General features: G+C 54.3%; 1 pseudogene; it reads right to left on the bottom strand.

Moving 5' to 3' along the window:
- Positions 1-1,766: 1,766 nt before the first annotated feature.
- The window catches only part of LOC126652463 (zinc finger protein 239-like), an 81,139-nt pseudogene continuing 63,365 nt past the window's right edge, over positions 1,767-19,540 (bottom strand).

Below are 19,540 nucleotides of genomic sequence, written 5' to 3'. Positions count from 1 at the left end.
GTGACACCACAGGGACATGATGGCACTGCTGAGGACGGTGGTGATATCATTGGGACAGCAGTGACATCACTGGAGAACAGTGGTATCACAAGGGACTGCTTACAGCAATGGGAAAGCACAGAGACATTCGTGACATCACAGGGGGTGGAGGTGACAACACAGAGACACCAATTATATCATTGGGGACAGTGGTGACATCACAGCAGAATCTGCGAAATCATAAGCTATTGTTGCCAACAAAGGGAAAGCCGTGATGTCAGAGGGACATCAGTGACATCACAGGGACATCGGTGACATCACGAGGACATGGTGCTACCGTTGGGGACAGTTGTGACATCACAGAGATAGCAATGGCGTCACTGGGGACCAGAAATATCACTGGGGACTGGTGAAAACAAAGGGAAAGCCGTGATGTCACAGGGAAATCGGTGACATCACAGGGGACCGGGATAACAACACAGAGACACCAGTGATATCATGGGGGACATTGGTGACATCACAGGCGACAGTGGTGACATGACAGGGACAGAACTGACATCCTTGTGGACCAGTGACATCACAGAAGACTGGTGACAACAAAGGGGCAGCCGTGATCTCCCAAGGACATCAGTGACATCATTGGGGACATCGGTGATGTCACAAGGACAGAGGTGACATCACAGAGACACCAGTGACATCATCGGTGACACTGGTGAAATCACAGGGATAGCAGTGACATCATTGGGGACCAGTGACTTCACAGGGGACTGGTGACCACAAAGGGACAGCCGTGATGTCACAGGGTTATCAGTGACATCACAGAGGACATGGGTTACAACACATGGGACAGAGGTGACATCACAGAAACATTGGTGACATCACTGGGGACAAGTGATGTCACAGGGGACTGGTGACAACAGAGGGACAGCTGTGATATAACGTGGATGTTGGCAGAGGAGCTTCCAGAACAAACTGCACACAAATCAGGATGATTTACGCAAATGTTCCGCTTTATTTACATAACCCAACCTCTTATATACTTTCACTGCCCCCCGGGGCGTGATCACTTTCAAACTATTGGTTATTTGCTGTAACCCACAAACCGAGTATGCATTACTGACACACTTCCTATTGGGTGCACACAGATGTCCATGTGATATGAAGACATTGTTTTTCTCCTAAAACTCCTCCTTATTTTTGTCACAGGTTTCTCTTTGTTTACATTCCTGCAGTCTGTTATCACTGCTCCTGTATCTTTCCACTGCCTGCAAAGACGCTTCTGGCTATGTCAGGGGCAGGCCTAACTGAGGCCAATAAGTATGGTTTGTTCATAGTGTGTCTTTTTTCAGCTAAGCACCCCACACATGGACATCAGTGACATCACTGGGGACATCGGTGACTTCACAAGGACAAGGGTGACATCACAGAGACACCTGTGACATCATCAGTGACACTGGTGACATCACAGGGACAACCATGACACCACTGTCTGTACCAGGTTCACAAGAATACGTCTGGAATAAAGACAAGTACAACAGTCATTGAAACACTACAAAATATCTTTTGTTGCAGTGAGAGTAAAAAGAACTATTAGCAAAGAGAATCAAAAGTTAAAAAGAATACAAAACCACTACTTTATCTAGTTGGCATTCATACAATATTACAAACAGCCTCTGTTACAGCATTAGCTAGTAAAAAGGGAATTAAAGGGATACAAGAGAAAGGATATCAAATGTTTGCTTTCCCTGTTGCTTCCTATCAATAAACTGTGCTCACCTGCACACACATAGGCCAGGCCTACCAGGGTCTGCAGGGCTGGTCGGTGCCCGTGCTTGGCGGGTGTCCCCGTGGAGCAGCACAGTGTGGATGGAAGGATGAGCATCGCTCCACCCAGCAGTGCTGACACCCCATTCCATCAGCTCTACATTACACTACGTAGGGCCAGGACGCAGCAGAAGGTGGTGCTTGAGTGGCAGCCAAACAGCGCCCGTTCATCACCTCATGGCAACAGTCTGGGCGTGCCCCACTGTAGGGCAAGGGGCCAACGACCCCTGCCCACATCATCTTCCTCTCCATCACCTTCCTCAGCCCTATGGACGACCTGTACCATTGTGTATCAAGGGGATTTGTATCTCTCTTGCAGAGTGGAGCCAAGGCAAGGAGGAGCTCAGCTCTGATAATGGGGGACATCCAGTTAACTTTGCTAAAGGCACAATGGGCCTTACAGTGAACTTGTGCAATAAAGTTACCTTGTACAACACTCTGGCTGGTTTCACATGCGAATATAATCACTTTCTCATCCCTATGTGCTCCACTGGTCATCTAAATCAAAACTACCCCCTTACACCATGGCAACCATTGTGCATTCTCATTGTGACCTCGAAAAATGAAGAGGGAGAAGAGTGGAAAAGGGGGAGTGGTCTGGCAGGTCCAATGCTCCCATGGGGGTCTTTGGGCAAAGGGGGCTGGAAAAGAGGGGTGTCCCCCCTGAGCTCCCAACTGATTGTGGGGTGCTGGGGCTGCTGGATCCAATCACAGCTTTGGGTTATGCCAACACTTTCAGTGTAGAGCAATTACAGAGGTGGGACTGAACCACTTTTGTCCCCCAGGTTTTAAGGGTGGCAAATCACATCTACTGATAGAAATGAATTATTTAGGACTACAAATGATCAGACAAAAGATCTTCATCAGAATTATTTACTCCACAATAGAAACACTAAAACTACCAGTAGGACAGAATGAGATAGGAGACTGCTAATTACTAAAGCAATTGTTGAAGCAATTCTACTCAAACTGGCACCAAAGCAAGAATTATTCATTAGAGATGGATAGAACTCCCCCAGACCAATGCTCGGGGGGAGATCTCTGCTCTCAACCTCCAGCACTGACCTTGGGGGGTCCCCAGCCAAGGCAGGAATCTCCACACACCCCCAAGAAGGGTTCTGTTGGCACAACCTGCCCCTGGCAAAGGGGACTGGCCCTTTCTGGTGGAAAGGGATGGACTGACAGTCCCTGGACTCCAGGGGTTGCCTCACCATCAGGGGGGTCATTTAGGGTGGGAGCAGCAGCCGAAGCTCTTCCCACAGTCGGGGCACTCGTTACTGGTGGGTCCGTTGGTGTTTGGTCAAGGCAGAGCTGTGGGTGAAGCTCTTCCCACACTCCCCACACTTGTACGGCCTCTCCCCGGTGTGGATGCGCCAGTGGGTGATGAGGGTGGAGTTCCGGTTGAAGCCCTTCCCGCAGTCGGTGCAGCGGAAGGGCCTCTCCCCTGTGTGTGTCCTGCTCATGCACGAGGAGATGTGAGCTGGTCTGAAACCTCTTCCCACATTCCAAGCACTTGTAGGGACGTTCCCCAGTGTGGATGCGATGGTGTTTGATCAGGGTAGATCTATCAGTGAAGCTCTTCCCACACTCCCCACACGTGTAGGGCATCTCCCCAGTGTGGATGCGCCGGTGGGTGTGGAGGTTGGAGCCATCACCAAAGCTCTTCCCACATTCCCCACACGTGTAGGGCCGTTCCCCAGTGTGGATGCGCTGGTGTTGGATCAGGTTGGAGCTGTCTCTGAAGCTCTTCCCACATTCCCCACACGTGTAGGGCCGTTCCCCAGTGTGGATGTGCTGGTGGCTGAGGAGGTGGGAGCTCTGCCTGAAGCTCTTCCCACATTCCAAGCACCTGAAGGGCTTCTCCCTGCTGGGAGGCTGCTCAACAGATACACCACACAACAGGGCCAAAGGGGCACTGACTTCCCCCTCACCGGTCTGGGGGACCCGCAGCATCTTCGTCTTCCTTGCAGCCTCCTCCTCCATCTGCCCAAGCTTTGGGAAGGACAAATCCTGCTGGGGAGAAACAAGGGCTGAGCGCGTTGGTTTCGGGGTTCCTCCTGCCCAAGTCCACCTCCAGAACTCACCAGGCATCCTGGGACCATAAAAACCTCCAAAACATCACCATTCAACCCAGAAAAGCCCAAATCACCGAGATTCAGGCACAAGGCCTGGCTGTGCCCAAGGCAACCAAACAGCCCCAGAGTCGGCAGGACACCAGAGGCTGTCCCAGGGCAACAAGAGCAGGGTTCTCCTCACTCCCCTTAGCCCCCCTCTCCCATCAGACCCCAAACCCCGTCTCCCTTTGGGGGTGACCCCCCCTGCCCCTTGTTCTCCCTTTGGGGGTCCCACCCGCTCTTTTTGCTTGTCTTGCCCCTTTTCCATTGGGACAGGCAGGGCCTGCAGGAGAAGGCACAGGAACAATCTGTGTCCCCACAGTGCCAGTGCTGTCCCTGCTCCTCCCTGCAGGCTCCGTGGCCGGGCACACTTTGTGTTCCTGGGTGCCACAAGCTCAGCAGCTGCAGCCGCTCCAATCAGCGCCCGCAGCTCTGCAGCAAAGCCCCAGCTCACCTGGCACACAGGGCATGGACACAGCACCTTCTCGCTGCTGGGCACTCCCAGCTCAGCCTCTTCCCCAGCATGGGGCTCTCCTGCCTCAGCACCACCTCTGCCTTCCACTTCTTCTCAGGGCCACCTCAGGGCCAGCTCTGGGCTCACCTCCGGGCCATTGCTCAGGGCCACCTCAGGGCCTGCTCTCCAGGACAGGAACCTTGCAGGGAGGGCAGATGATGTGCAAGCCCAGGGGGGCCTGCTTGCACTGGCCTGGGGGCTTCTTTCTCCTGCCACAACCACCCCACAACTTCTCCTGCTTTTCTAACCCCACATCTTTGCAGACTGACCTTGTCTCTCTGTCTGCACAGACACATCTATCCCCTGTGGACAGAGCCTCCAGCATGTGCTGCCCTGGCAATGGCACCCAGAGAATCCCAGGATCAGCTGGCTTGGAAAAGACCTCCCAGATCATCAAGTGCACCCCTTGATCCAACCCCGCCGTGGTTCCCAGACCGTGGCACGGATGCCCAGGGGAGGGGCTTTGGGGATGAGGGCTCTCCCAGTACAGTCCACTGTGTTCCTGTCCCAGGGTGCTGGGTGATCCCTCTTTGTTGGGAGTTTGTTTGGGATTTGGGGCGTTTTGGGGGGCTCTGGGTGCATTTGTTGGAGTTAAAAGAGGTCTTGGGGGAATTAGGGGGTAAAAGGGATCTGGGAGGTGATTAAATGAAAAAGGAGGGTTAGGGGACATTTGGGGGGCCTTATTGGGGTCTGGGGGGGACAGGAGGGGCAGCACCATGAGCAGGTGATTCCTGAGACCCCCCTGGTATCCCCAAGACCCTCCTGCTGTCCTCAATTTCCCATTTGACAGCCCGAGACCCCCTGGTGTCTCCAATGTCCCCAGGGCCTCCCCATGGCCCCAGTTTCCCCCTTGACACCCCGCATTCCACTGTCCCCAAACCCCTCCCCACTGTCCCCAAACCCCATCCCTGATGTCCCCAACCCTCCACGTCCCCCCAGAAGGCCCCCCTGGACCCTGTGACCCCAAAAACGGCCCCATCCCCCCATGCTTACAGAAATGTCAAGGGCATCTGGGGACGCGTTGGGGAGACTTGGGGGGCTTTGGGGGACACTGAGTGATTACTGGGGGATACTGGGACACACTGGGGGGAACCAGGGGGCACTGGGAGGGACTGGGGGTTATTGAGGGATGCTGGGAGGGCACTGGGAGGGACTGGGTGAAAATGGGAGGTTACTGGGCCATACTGGGGGTTACTGGGTGCTCACTGGAGGATCATTGGGCCATACTGAGGGGTAGAGGAAGGTCACTAGGAAACATTGGGTGGTCACTGGGGGGGTTACTGGGCCATACTGAGAGCCACTGGGAGGTCACTGGGCTATACTGGGGGCACTGGGATCCCTTTACCCACATGTGGTTCATCTCCCTCACAAGACTTTGGGTGGCACTGCCAGGACTCCTCCCCTGAGGGCTGAGAGACCTCCTGAACCCCACTGATAGGTTTTAGGGGACCCCCGGGATCCCCTCCCTGTGGGGTCTCTGTGTGCTGAGTTTTGGGGGTCTCTGGGGTTCGGGGGGGGATCAGGACCCGCTTTCCTGCGGTTGGTCCGCCCAGCCGGCAGGGGGAGCTGAAACACGAGCGGCAATGGCGGCGCCGCGCGAGGCCTATGGGAGTTGTAGTTCGCTCATGGGGACTCCGCCGGCGCCTGCGCAGTGCAGCCATGGCGTTTAAACCTCTCTCCTGAGGGGGTTCCATGGCCCCAGCCCTTTCAGGGACCCCCTAAACCCCTTCAGGCACCTTCACCCTCCCCTCTGAGCGCCCTCAGGACACCAAATCCCCTCCGCGACCCCCGAAGAGCCCCTTAACGGACCTCAAAACCTCCTCGGGAACCCCCGAGCCCCTCCTCTCCACTCTGCCGAGCCCTCCAGCCTTCCCGCCCACAGCCGCGCTCCCCGCAGCCCCCGAGCGCATCCCCAGCCCCGCCGCAGCCCCCGCCAGGGCTCACAAAGCCGGAGCAGATCCTGCTATCACCGCCATCGCTTTCCCGGCAGCCACCGCGGGGCTGTGCGCGCGCACCGCCGGCAGAGACCCCGCCCCCTTTTCCGCGCGGGGCACGCCGGGAGTTGTAGTTGCAGCGGCTCAAAGCTCCAAACTCCCCCAGACTCAATTCCCCACGGGCGTTCCTGGGGCAGAGCGGGGCAGAACCGGGGCGGGGACGGGACGGGCATTGGGTGGAAATCATTATAAAAACTGTAACCTTTGCGTTGGAAGGGATGGGTGTGGGTTTGTATTCCTGGAGGCTCATGGAAACCTCTGCTGCTTGTCTGACCTCCTATCTAGTTGGGCCTGGAGTCTTTTTTCCTCTGCAGCCTTTTAGGCAGCAACGTTTATGGGGTTTATGAGGACATGGCCTTTATGAGGAGAGCCTCTTATGAGGTTTATGGGCTTTCTGAGGACAGCACCTTTATGACTTGCATGGGCTTTATGCAGAGAGATCTTTTATGATGAGAGCTCTTTTATGAGGTGTATGGGCTTTATGAGGACAGTGCCTTTATGAGGTTGCCCCATTATGACTTGGATGGGTTCTATGAGCACAGAGACCTCCTGAGGCCTGCCCCGTTGTGAGGTAGATGGGGTTTATGAGGACATGGCCTTTATGAGGAGAGCCTCTTAAAAGTTTTGTGGATTCTGTGGATGCAGCCTGGCAAAAAGAGAGAGGCTGAAAAAAATGGGTAAAACAGTGGGGAGAGCCCTGAGGCTCAGATCCAGTGCTGGTGGGGGGCTGTAGGGACAAGGCAGTTGTACAGAACAAGGCAGAGCCGTGGGGGCACTGTGGGGCTGTGGCTCTGACTGCAGCCAAACCCCCCCATCCCAGAGGAAGGCAAAGGGCACACAGAGATCCGCAGCCCCTGCGAGTGCAGGCACTGGGGCAGTTCCAGACGAACACTGTGGCCATCCTGCAGAGCCTGACTGAGAAAAAGATCCTTTCTGGGGAAGCCTGGGCTGGCTTGGGTGCAGGGCACTGGGGACAGAGCCCACCCGGGGAAAGGAGGGACAGTTAACAGGGCTGGGCAGAATTTTAGGCTTCTTCAAGGGCCAAAAGCTCTTTGCCCCCCACCCCGTCCGGCTCACGCTGTTTCCTCAGCACCTTCACTTGCTCAGGTGAGGCCACACTTGAAGACTTGGAAAAGCAGATTGCCCACAAGAAGGGATCCTGGCAGAGGGCTGCAGCCCTCGGATGGGGCACAGGGATATACAGGAGCTACATGGCATTGTTATTGCCAGGTTATGGTAAAGCATCAGGGTTTGTTCTTCTATCTCAAAACGCCCAGGGGGATGTGGATTGTATTTTAAAAAAAAATCCTGAGAACACCAAAAAGGACCTTGATCAAAACCTCTGCTGTGAAGCCAATGGCTTGCAGCCAGCAGGGGAAATAAAGAGCTTTCCTTTTCCCTCTCAAGCCTCACGTGCAAGAGCTGAACAGCAGCACAACCTCTGTTCCAGTGAGGCTCTCCCTCAGCCAGCCCAGGGAGCTCCAGCACAGCCAGTGCCCAGGGAGAATCGCCCAGCCTGGCCTGTTGTCTCTGAAAGAGCTTTTGACCTGGGAAAATGGGGCTGGGAGTTCCAGGCTGGGCTTGGTTGGGGTTTGCTGGGCAAGGGCTGGGAGCTGGGAGCATTGGGGCTGCTCCTCCAGGTCCTCCTCTCACCATGTTCTCCTCCTTTCCCTTCTTAACCCCACTTGCAGCCCCCACGGCACATGGGGTTTACAGACATCTTTGTAACTCCCAGCGGGTTTGTCCCTGTGTTCAGGAATCTGCTCTGAGCCAACCCCTGGGGTCGTCTGCACCAGTTCTGCTGGGGATTGGCAGTGCTTGGCTTGGCAGGGCAACACCTCCCCAGCTCCTCCTCTCCTGGAGGACAGAGAGCTGCTCCAGGGGGACATTTCACCTGAACCTTCTCCTTCGATGAGGCAGAAACATCCCCTTTCTCTTGCCCTTCTCGGTGTGGGGGGCGAAAATCGCCCTTGTCAGGGAGCCCCTGCAGGCTCTGCCCCTCCGGTGATCCAACAGCGGCCCCTGCTGACCGGGATTGGAATTGCGCCAAAAAGCAAGGAATACCGGACTGTTTCCTTTTTTTTTGAGGGGGATTTTTGGTAGAGGATTACTCCATGATCCTTGTGGGTCCCCTCTAACTTGGAATACTGGGTGTGATTCTGTGAATTTTTACAGGGCTCTGTGTGAGGAGAGAGCAGGGGCTGAGCAAAGCAGAGCAGGGCAATGGCAGCACAGCCCTTGAGCACTGTGAGGACACAGCACAGGATCCAGATCCAGAGGGGAATGGCTGACCCTGGAAGAAGGGTGGGTCACAATGTGGACAAAATATGTCTAGGAGGGAGGAGCACTGGAGTGCTGCTGAGAGGGGCAGGACAGGGCGTGTCCTGGGCACAGGGCAGGACACAGGCTGTGTGGATCAGGCGTGCAGCAGTGATGGGCAGAGCTGCTTTGGGGAAGGCAGGAGGATGATTGCTTCCTTCAGCCCCCAGGGGACTCTGAACAAAAGGGGGTGATTTTCAACACTTCCCAATGGGTTCAGGGGATGGTGTATCACCTGGGAAGTGCTGAAATGCTTTGGACATCAGAACCATCCACCTGGAACCACAAACCCCACAAAAACTGGACTTGGGGTGCTGCCAAACAGGGGAAAAAGGAGATGTGGGATGGAGCCACATGGGTGGGAAAATTCTTGTCTAGTAAATCCTCAGTAATGGGAATGTGGAAGGGGCATGGGGCTGAGCTCTCTCCAGAGCCACAGCTGAGCAGGGCATTCATTTCTTGATCCTCACAGATGACAGATGGTGGATCTGGGATCCCCACGGTGTCTCAGTGTGTGCAGCACCTGGGGGAGCTGCAGGCTCTCAGCCTGTGCCTTTCTCCTCCCAGGCAGCTGGTCCAGCTCCCAGGCAGGAACAGCCACCAATGGTGAAGGATTCCCTCCTCACACACTCAGCTGCCAGCACCAGGACATGAGGAGGTTCATCAGCTGGGATCTTCACTGGGTTGGAATGCCATATCCTGCTCACTGCTTCCTCTCCCCATCACGCCTTCTCTGGTCTCTTCTCTTTTTCTAAGAGCTCATATCAGCCAGTTGGGCAGATTTGCATGAACTGGGTGGTTCCACATTCATCTAAATGATCAAGATGGGAGCTGGGGGAGGAGTTCAGTGTCTGGGATGGTCCCTGCACAGGACACCAAGAATCATGAGCTCTGCATTTCTCTAACAGACAGCAACCCCTCGACTAAGACAATATTTCCTGTCAGAGGCAAGTGATAACTTGTGAACCCTTTCTACTCTTCTTTCCTCCTGGATATGTTTTGTCCACATTGTGACCCACCCTTCTTCCAGGGTCAGCCATTCCCCTCTGGATCTGAATCCTGTGCTGTGTCCTCACAGTGCTCAAGGGCTGTGCTGCCATTGCCCTGTTCTGCTTTGCTCAGCCCCTGCTCTCTCCTCACACACAACCCTCTGGATCTTCACAGAATCACACCCAGTATTCCATGTTGGAAGGGACAAATAAGGATCTTTGAGACCAACTCCTGAAACTTCCCTGGACCATCCCCCAGAGTCACACCACGTGCCCGGGAGTATCGTCCAAACGCTTCTTGTACTTGCACCAAGCCAGCAGTGCTGAACCCCCACACAGGCACCTCCTGCTCCCAGACAGCAGCATCTCCAGCCTCTGGGTAAGGGAGAGGGGATGCAGCCATCTCCTAAGTTATCCCAAACAGGGCATTCCCGTCCAACCTTGATGTCTGCCTCACCCCTCTGGGAGGATCTGTGGGCATGTGCTGGGAATTCCTAGAGGCGTTGCCATTGCTGGAGGAGCTGCATTTCTGCTGTTCCCTCCACTGTCCTGGCTTTAACTCTCCTGAAGGAAACATTTGCTTGGAGAGGCCTTAAAACACCCCCAGGTCCTTCTCCATTAAATACTCCAGCTCCCACTTTCGTGAAATCACCTGGTGCAGGCAGGGAAGGTGTCCACACAAGTTCTCTGAGAGGGGCAGAGGCAAATGGGAAGAACCTGGAAGATCTCTGGGCTGTAAACAAAGCATGACTTTGCACCTCTCTCATTTAATGAAACACAAGTGTTTGGCTAAGGAGGATGAGTTAGGAGGAAGACCAAACTCCTCCCCCTAAGCAATTGTAAATCCAAAATTAGGAGGCTCCAAGGATGAAGAGGAAATATGGAGAAAGGAAAAATAACATCCCTTTAGTAAAGGATATATGTATGTTGGAAGAACAATGAAAGAACACAAAACAAACCAAATAACCCTGTACCAAAAATTCCCATCAAAAAAAGAAATGGTTCAATATTCCTTTCTTTTTGGTGCAATTCCAATCATGGTCAGCAGGGGCCGCTGTTGGATCACCGGAGGAGCAGAGCCTGCAGGGGCTCCCTGACAAGGGCGATTTTCGCCCCACACACCAAGAAGGGCAAGAGAAAGGGGATGTTTCTGCCTCATCCAACCCTTACTCTAACCCTAACCCTAATCGTAACCCTTTCCTTAACTCTAACCAAAAAGTTACCTAAACCCTTACCCTAACCAAAAGCCCTAACCCTAAACCCTCACCCTCACCCTAACCCTAACCCCGACCCTAACCCTGACCGTATCCCTTACTCTAACCCAAACATTACCTAACCCCTAACCCTAAACCTAACCCTAAAACCTAAGCCTATGCCTAAGCTTAAGCCTAACCCCAAACCCTTGCCGCAATCCTAACCCTAAAGAAAGGGACATCAGCGACATCATTGAGGACGAGTGTCATCAAAAGGGATTGATGAAAACAAAGAGACAGTTCTGATGTCACAGGGACATCGGTGACATCACATGAGACATCAATGACATGACAAGTAAATGGCTGACATCAAAGAGACGTCAGTGACCTCACTGGGGATATTGGTGACATCACAGGGGTCAGTGGTGACATCACAGGGACATGGAGGACATCACTGAGTACCAGTGACATCACAGGAGACTCTTGAAAACAAAGAGACAGGTGTGGTATCACAGGGAAATCAGTGACATCACAGTGACACCAGTGATATCATCAAGGACATTGGTGACATCACAGGGGATGGAGGTGACATCACAGGGACATGGCTGACATCATTGGGGACCAGTAACATCACAGGGGTCAGGTGACAAAAAAGGAAAGCCCTGATGTCATAGGGAAATCAGTGACATCATGGGGACAGTGGTGACATCACAGAGACAGCAGTGACATCATTGGAAACCAGTGACATAACAGAGGACTGGTGACATGAATAGGAAAGCCGTGATGCCACAGAGACATCGGTGACATCACAGGGGACATCAGTGACTGCACAAGGCCAGGAGTGACATCACAGAGACACCAGTGATATCACTGGTGACATTGGTGCCAGCCTTGATATAACAGGGACATTGATGACATCACAGGAGTCTGGTGACATCACAGGGATATCTGTGACATCACGGGGACAAGGTGCCACTTCTGGGAACAGAGGTGACACCACAGGGACAGTAGTGACATCATAGAGGACCAGTGACATCACAGGGAACTGCTGAAAATAAAGGGAAGGCCGTGATGTCACAGGGACATCGGTGATATCATTAAAGACCAGTGACATCACTGGTGACTGGTGTCAATGAAATGATAGCTGTGATGTCATAGATATAACAGTGATGTCACAGGGGTCTGGTGGCATCAGAGGGACTTTGGTGACATCAAGGGGAAGAGGTGTCACTGCTGGGGACAGTGGTGACACCACAGGTACAGCAGTGACATCATTGAGGACCAGTGACATCACAGGGGACTGGTGACAATGAAAGGATGGTTGTGATGTCACAGGGAAATCAGTGGCATCAAATAGGACATTGGTGACTTCACAAGGGTGGGGTAAAATTAGAGATAACAGTGACATCCTCGAGGATATTGGTGACATCACAGGGGACAGTGGTGACATCACAGTGACATAGGTGACATCACTGGGGACCAGTGACATCACAGGAGACTGCTGACAACAAAGGGAAAGCAGTGACATCACATGGACATGGGTGACATCAAAGGGGACATCGGTGACTTCACAAGCACAAGGATGACATGACAGAGACACCAGTGACATCATCGGAGACATTGTTGACATTACAGGGGACAGTGGTGACATCAGGGGGACTTGAGTAATATCACTGGGGTCAGTGTCAATTCAGGGGACTAGTCACACGAAAGGGACAGCCGTGATGTCACAGGGACATCTGTGAAATCACAGGGACATGATGCCACCGGTGGGCACAGTGGTGAAATCATAGGGACAGCAATGACATCACTGGGGACCAGTGAGGTCACAGGGAACTGTTGTCATCAAAGGGACAGCCGTGATGTCACAGGGACATTGGTGACATCACAGGGGACTTCAGTGACTTCACAAGGACAAGGATGAAATCACAGTGACACCAGTGACATCATGGGGGTCATTGTTGACATCACAGGGGATAGTGGTGACATCACAGGGAGATGGGTGACATCACTGGGGACCAGTGACATCACAAGGGAATGCTGACAACAAAGGGACAGTCGTGATGTCACAGAGACATCACTGACATCGGTGACATGACAAGGACATGGTGCCATGGCTCGACACAGTGGTGACATCACAGAGACAGTAGTGACATCATTGGGGACATTGTTGACATCACAGGGGACAGTGATGACACCACAGAGACACCAGTGACATTAATGGGGACATCTCTGATATCACAAGGGACATCGATGATTTCACAAGGCCATGGATGAAACAGGTGACATCACAGAGACACCAGTGACATCACGAGAGACATGGGTGACATCACAGGGACTTGGGTGACATCACATGGGACTGTTGACAATAAAGGGAAAGCTGTGATGTCACAGGGACATTGATGACTTCACAAGCACAGGGTTGACATTATAGAGACACAAGTGGCATGGAAATTGCTGAAGTCACTGGGGACAGTGATGACATCACAGGGACAGAAATTACACCATTGAGGACCACTGACATCACAGGGGACTTATGAAAACAAAGGAACAGCTGAGATGTCCCAAGAAGACTATTTACATCACAGGGGACATTAGTGACTTCACAACGACAGGGGTGACATCACAGAGACATCAGTGACATCATTGGGGACCTGGGTGACATCACAAGGGACGGTGGTGACATCACAGGGAAAGCAGTGACATCATTGGGGACCAGTGACATCACGGGTGACAGTAATTGGAAGCCATGATGTTGCAGGGACATTGATGACATCACAGGGGACATCAGTGACTGCACAAGGTCAGGGTGACATCACAGAGACACCAGTGACATCATCGGTGACACTGGTGACATCTTAGGGAACAGTGGTGACATCACAGGGGACAGTGATAACACTACAGAGACAGCAGTGACATCAACAGGGACAACTCTGACATGACAGGGGACATCAGTGACATCAGAAGGCCAGGTGTGACATCACAGAGACACCAGTGACATTACCGGTGACATTGGTGGCCTCACAGGGGATAGTGGTGACATCACAGGGACATCAGAGACATCACTGGGGACCAGTGACCTCACAGGGGACTGTTGACAACAAAGGGACAGCCATGATGTCACAGGGTTATTGGTGACATCACAGGAGAACGTGGTGACATCATAGAAACAGCAGGGACATCACTGGGGACCAGTGACATCAGAGTGACAACAGAGGGACAGCAGTGATGTCACAGGGACATTGGTGACATCAAAGGGGTCTGGTGAAATCACAAGGACACTGATCACATCACAAGGACATGGTGGCACTGCTGGGGACAGTGGTGATATCACCAGGACAGCAGTGACATCACTGGAGACCAGTGACATCACAGGGGACTGCTTACAGCAATGAGAAAGCCGAAATGTCACAGGGACATTGGTGACAACAAAGGGACGGTCATGATATAACGTGGACATTGGTGACATCATTGGGGATATCGGTGACTTCACAAGGACAAGGGTGACATCACAGAGACACCATGACATCATCGGTGACACTGGTGACATCACAGGGACATCCATGACATCTCTGGGGACTAGTGACCTTGCAGGGGAATGGGGACAACAAAGGGATAGTTATGATACCACAGTGATGTTGGTGACATCCTTGGGGACATTGGTGACTTCACAAGGACAAGGGTGACATTACAGAGACAGCCACCCCTGGAGCCCCCCCGCTACCAAAACCCACCCACAGAAACCCACGACACCCAGTGAACTCCACTTGCCCCAGGATGGTCCCAGTTCCCATCAGTGTGATCCCAGTCACTCCCAGTTCATGCCAGTTGCCTTCAGCATGCAACCTGTCACTCCCAGTTACTCCCAGTTGCTTCCAGCATGATCCCAGTTGCTCTCAGTCCCCCCTGCATAGTTCCAGTCATTCCCAGTATGATCCTGGGCACTGACAGTCACCCCCAGGATGGTTCCAGTATGGTCCTGGTCACTCCCCACTATGATCCAAGTCACCCCAGTCACTCCCAATAGGGTCCCAGTTGCCCCCAAGGTGGTCCCAGTTGCTCCCAGTCCCCCCAGGATGGTTCCTTTCCCTCTCAGGGACTCCCAGTCTGAGTCCAGGATGGCCCCAGGTACTTTCAGTCCCTGCCTGGACGATGCCATTTCCCCCTGCATAGTCCCAGTTGCTCCCAGTATGATCCCAGTATGAGTCCACTCATCCCCAGTATGACCCTAGGAACTTCCAGACACTTCCAGTAAGTGGCCAGTTTGATCCCACTCATCCCCAGTATGGCTGTAGTCCCTCCCACACACTCCCATATTATTGCAGTCACTCCCAATAAGACCCCAGTAGAGATCCAGTTGTTCCCACTATGATCCCAGTTGCCCCCAGTATGGTTCCAGTTGCTCCCCTTCACCCCTACTATGGTTCCAGTTACTCCCAGAACGATCCCAGTCACTCCCAACCACTCCCAGTATAGCCCAGTTGCCTCCAGCATACTCCCTGTCAGTCCCAGTATGATCCCAGTCTCTCTTAGTAGGATCCAAGTTATCCCCTGCATGGTCCCAGCATGCTCCCAATCACCCCACTGTACTTCCAGTCCCTCCCAGTATGACTCCAGTATGATCCCAGTAACACCCTCTATGGTGGCAGTCACAGACAGGATGAACCCAGACATTTCCCCGTCACTCCCAGTATAAAGCCATTTGACCCCAGCAGAGTCCCACTTGCTCCCACTCACCCAGTACAGTTCCAGTCCCTCCCAGTAGGATCCCTGTCACTCCCAGTCTCTTCCAGTATATCCCAGTCGACTTCAGCCTGCTCCCAGTCAGTCCCAGTATGCTCCCAGTCACTCCTGGTCTCACTCAGTATATTCCAGTTGCCTCTAGTATGGTTCCACTTACTCCCAGTTGCTCCCACTAGCTTCCAGCATGATCCCAGTTGCTCACAACCACTCCCAGTCACCTCTAGTGTGGTCCTAGTTCCTCCCAGTATGATCCCAGTCAACTTCACTATGGGCCCAGTTGCTCCCAGTATGATCCCAGCTGCTCCCAGTTCCTCCCAGTGGGATCCTAAAGGCTCCCAGTTACCCCTAGTATAGAACCAGTTGCTCCTAGTATGATCGTAGTCTGATCCCAGTATGATCTCAGTAGGATGGCAGTAACTCCCAGTATGATCCCAGGAACTTCCAGACACTTCCAGTACGAAGCCAGTTTGATCCCACTCATCCCCAGTATGGCTGCAGTCCCTCTCACACACTCCCAATATTATTGCAGTCACTCCCAGTATGATCCCAGTATGACCCCAGTAGGACCCAGATGCTCCCAGTATGATTCCAGTTGCCCCAGTTCTGGTCCCGCTGGATCCAGTCCAGCTCTGGGTGTATCCCGGTGTCCCCCCTGTCCCCCCACCCCGCTGTCACCCCCTTTTCTCTCCCCACAGAGCTCCTGAGCCGGTGGCGGCCGCAGCCCCTCCCTGGGGCCTCGGGCACAGCCTGGACCCCCCCCATGTCCGTGAGGATTTTGGGGGGTCGTGTGTCCCCCCTCCCCTGCTGTCACTCTGCCTCCACCCGGCTGCTCCCAGTGATCCCAGCAAAGTTTCCCAGTTCTCCCCAGTCCCGGTTACTGGGGGGCACTAGGGGGGAACTGGAGGATCCCAAGGGGTGGAGCCGAGGTTGGGGGGACAGAACTGGTCCCAGGATGGATCGGGAATGGGGACCCCCCTGTGTTCCCCCCATGTCACTCCCCTCTGGGGGAACTTTGGGTGGGCACTGGCCCCTCAATAGGTACCCAGCTCACCCCAAAAGGTGCTGGGACTCCCCAAAAGTTCCAACAGCCCCTCAAGGTCCCCCAAAAACACTCAGAGCCCACCCAGGACCCCACCCAACCCCTTTTCTGGGGAGGCTTCTCTGGGCACTGGTGGTCCTGGGAGCCCCCCCGGCTGCGGGCGAGGAGCTCTCGGGTGAGCGGGGGGTGGGAAGGGGGAGGTCGGTGGGAAAAGGGGGTCAGAGGGGATAAAAGGGGTAGTGGGACCCCAAACTGAGTGAGAGGGGAGTGGGACCCCACAAAAGTGGAGGGGGACTTAGGTTCATGGGGAATGGGTGGGATAGATAAGAAGAGTGGGGAAAGGGCAGAGTGGGACCCCTAAACTGAGCATGAGGGGGCTGGGGAGTGGGGGGATGATGTGGAAGAGGGGGAGAGAGGGGAAAATGTGGGGTTTGGGACCCCTAGAATGATCTAGGAGGAGCTGGGGATTGATAATCATGAAAAATTGGAAGGAACAGGGAGAAGGGTGGAAAAGTCGGGGTGGTCTGGCAGGTCTGATGGTCCCATGGGGGACTTGGGCACAGGGGGTTGGGAAAGCGGGGTGGCCCCCTTGAGCTCCTAACTGACTGTGGGGAGCTGGGGCTGCTGGATCCAATCTCAGCCTTGGGTTATGCCAACACTTTCAGTTCAGGGGAATTACAGAGGCAGGACTGAACCACTTTTGTCCCCAGGTTTTAAAAATGATCAGATAAAAAGTCTTCATCAGAATTATTTACTGCACAACAGAAACACTAAAACTACCAGTAGGACAGCATAAGATAGGACAATGCTCTACACTAAAGCAATTGTTGAAGCAATTCTACTCAAGCTGGCACCAAAGCAAGAATTATGAATTAGAGAGGGATGGAACTCCCCCACACCAACACTTGTGGTGAGATCTCTGCTCTCAACCTCCAGCAGTGACCTTGGGGGGTCCCAGGCAAGGCAGGAATCTCCACACACCCCCCAAGAAGGGTTCTGTTGGCACAACCTGCCCCTGGCAAAGGGGACTGGTCCTTTCTGGTGGAAAGGGATGGACTGACAGTCACTGGACTCCAGGGGTTGCCTCACCATCAGGGGGGGCATTCGGGGTGGGAACAGCAGCCAAAGCTCTTCCCAAAGTCAGGGCATTCCTAGGGCTTCCCTTACCGGTGGGTCTGTTGGTGTGAGGTCAAGTTACCTCTCTGAGTGAAGCTCTTCCCACACTCCCCACACTTGTAGGGCCTCTCCCCGGTGTGGATGCGCTGGTGGGTGATGAGGTTGGAGTTCCGGTTGAAGCCCTTCCCGCAGTCGGTGCAGCGGAAGGGCCTCTCCCCTGTGTGTGTCTGCTCATGCATGAGGAGATTTGAGCTGGTCTGAAACCTCTTCCCACATTCCAAGCACTTGTAGGGTCATTCCCCAGTGTGGATACCCTGGTGTTGGATCAGGCTGGATCTATCAGTGAAGCTCTTCCCACATTCCCTACACGTGTAGGGTCGTTCCCCAGTGTGGATGTGCTGGTGAGTGAGGAGCTTGGAGCTCTTCCTGAAGTTCTTCCCACATTCCAAGCACCTCAAGGGTTTCTCCCTGCTGGGAGGCTGCTCAGGGACCACCAGCTCGGAGCTCCGGCTCAAGCTCCGGTCGCCTTCCCAGCACAGGCCGGGTCTTTCCTCCTCAGAGCTCCCTGGGCTGGCTTTGCAGCCCCTCCTCCGGGGGCATCTCCGGGCCTTTTCCTCCCCGCTGCCTTCCTGCACCGGGGAGCCCTTCAAAATGGCCTCTCCCACCAGGCTCTGCTGGGGGGATTTGTCCTCCGTGCTCTCCGTCCTCAGCTCGGGGCCTGGGGCAGGAAGGAAGAAGGACAGGCAGGAGATTTGCCTCCGGCCCAGAGGGAAGGCCAAGGACATCCCCCAAAACCTGTCCCCCACAGGCACCACAAGACAGGGCCAAAGGGGCACTGACTTCCTCCTCACCTGCCTCGGGGGTTCATGGCTTTTTCCTCTTCCTTGCAGCCTCCTCCTCCATCCACCCAAGCTTTGGGAAGGACAAATCCTGCTGGAGGGGAAACAAGGGCTGAGAGTGTTGCCTTGGGGGTTCCTCCTGCCCAAGTCCATCTCTAGGACTCCCCGGCATCCTGGGACCATAGAAACCTCCAAAACACTGAGATTCAGCCCAAGAAATCCTAGCCAGGAACTCCTCCTCTCTGGCCTCTCCACTTTGGGATTCTGGAGGTCCCCCCTGTCCAGGCTACTGGGAGTCCCATGTGTATTTGAGGTCTCCCCTCTACGGGATCCCTGCCCTCTCCAGGCTGCTGGGGGTCCCAGGAATCCAAGGCTCCCCCATCTCCCAACTTCAGGGTTCTGGGGGACATCCTTCTCCAGCGCCCCCTTTTTCAGGGTTCAGGCGTCCCTGCTGCTGGAAATCAGCACTTTGGAGCCTCATCACATTTTTTCCTCCTACTCTTCCCTATTATTATTGGGATCCCCCTGCACCCCTTTTTTTCCTTGCACTGGGACCCCCTGCCCAGCCATTCTCCGTTTTCCAGCCTCCAGAGCCCCCTTTCTTTGATTCCAGGACCCCCCTGCCTCCCCTTTCCCAGTTATTCCGTCTCTCCCAGCTCTTGGATCCCCTTTTTCCTTTGCCCCCATTCCCAGCCATCCCAGGTCACCTCACTCCCAGCCCCCCTTTCCTTCCCCCCAGCACCCCCTGCAGCCCCTTCCCGGCTCTCCCAGCTCTCCCAGTTCCCCCCTTTCCTTCAACTTGGGACCACCCCAGCCCCCAAATCTCCGGGTCTCCCCAGTTCCCCACTCCCAGTGCTTCCTGCAGGGGGGTCCTGGG

The sequence above is a fragment of the Myiozetetes cayanensis genome, unplaced genomic scaffold (assembly GCF_022539395.1).
Source record: "Myiozetetes cayanensis isolate MyiCay16 unplaced genomic scaffold, myiCay2020 scf88, whole genome shotgun sequence".
NCBI classification, from domain to species: domain Eukaryota; kingdom Metazoa; phylum Chordata; class Aves; order Passeriformes; family Tyrannidae; genus Myiozetetes; species Myiozetetes cayanensis.
Note: the sequence above shows the minus strand (reverse complement) of the source record. Positions and strands in the feature narration are given on the sequence as shown.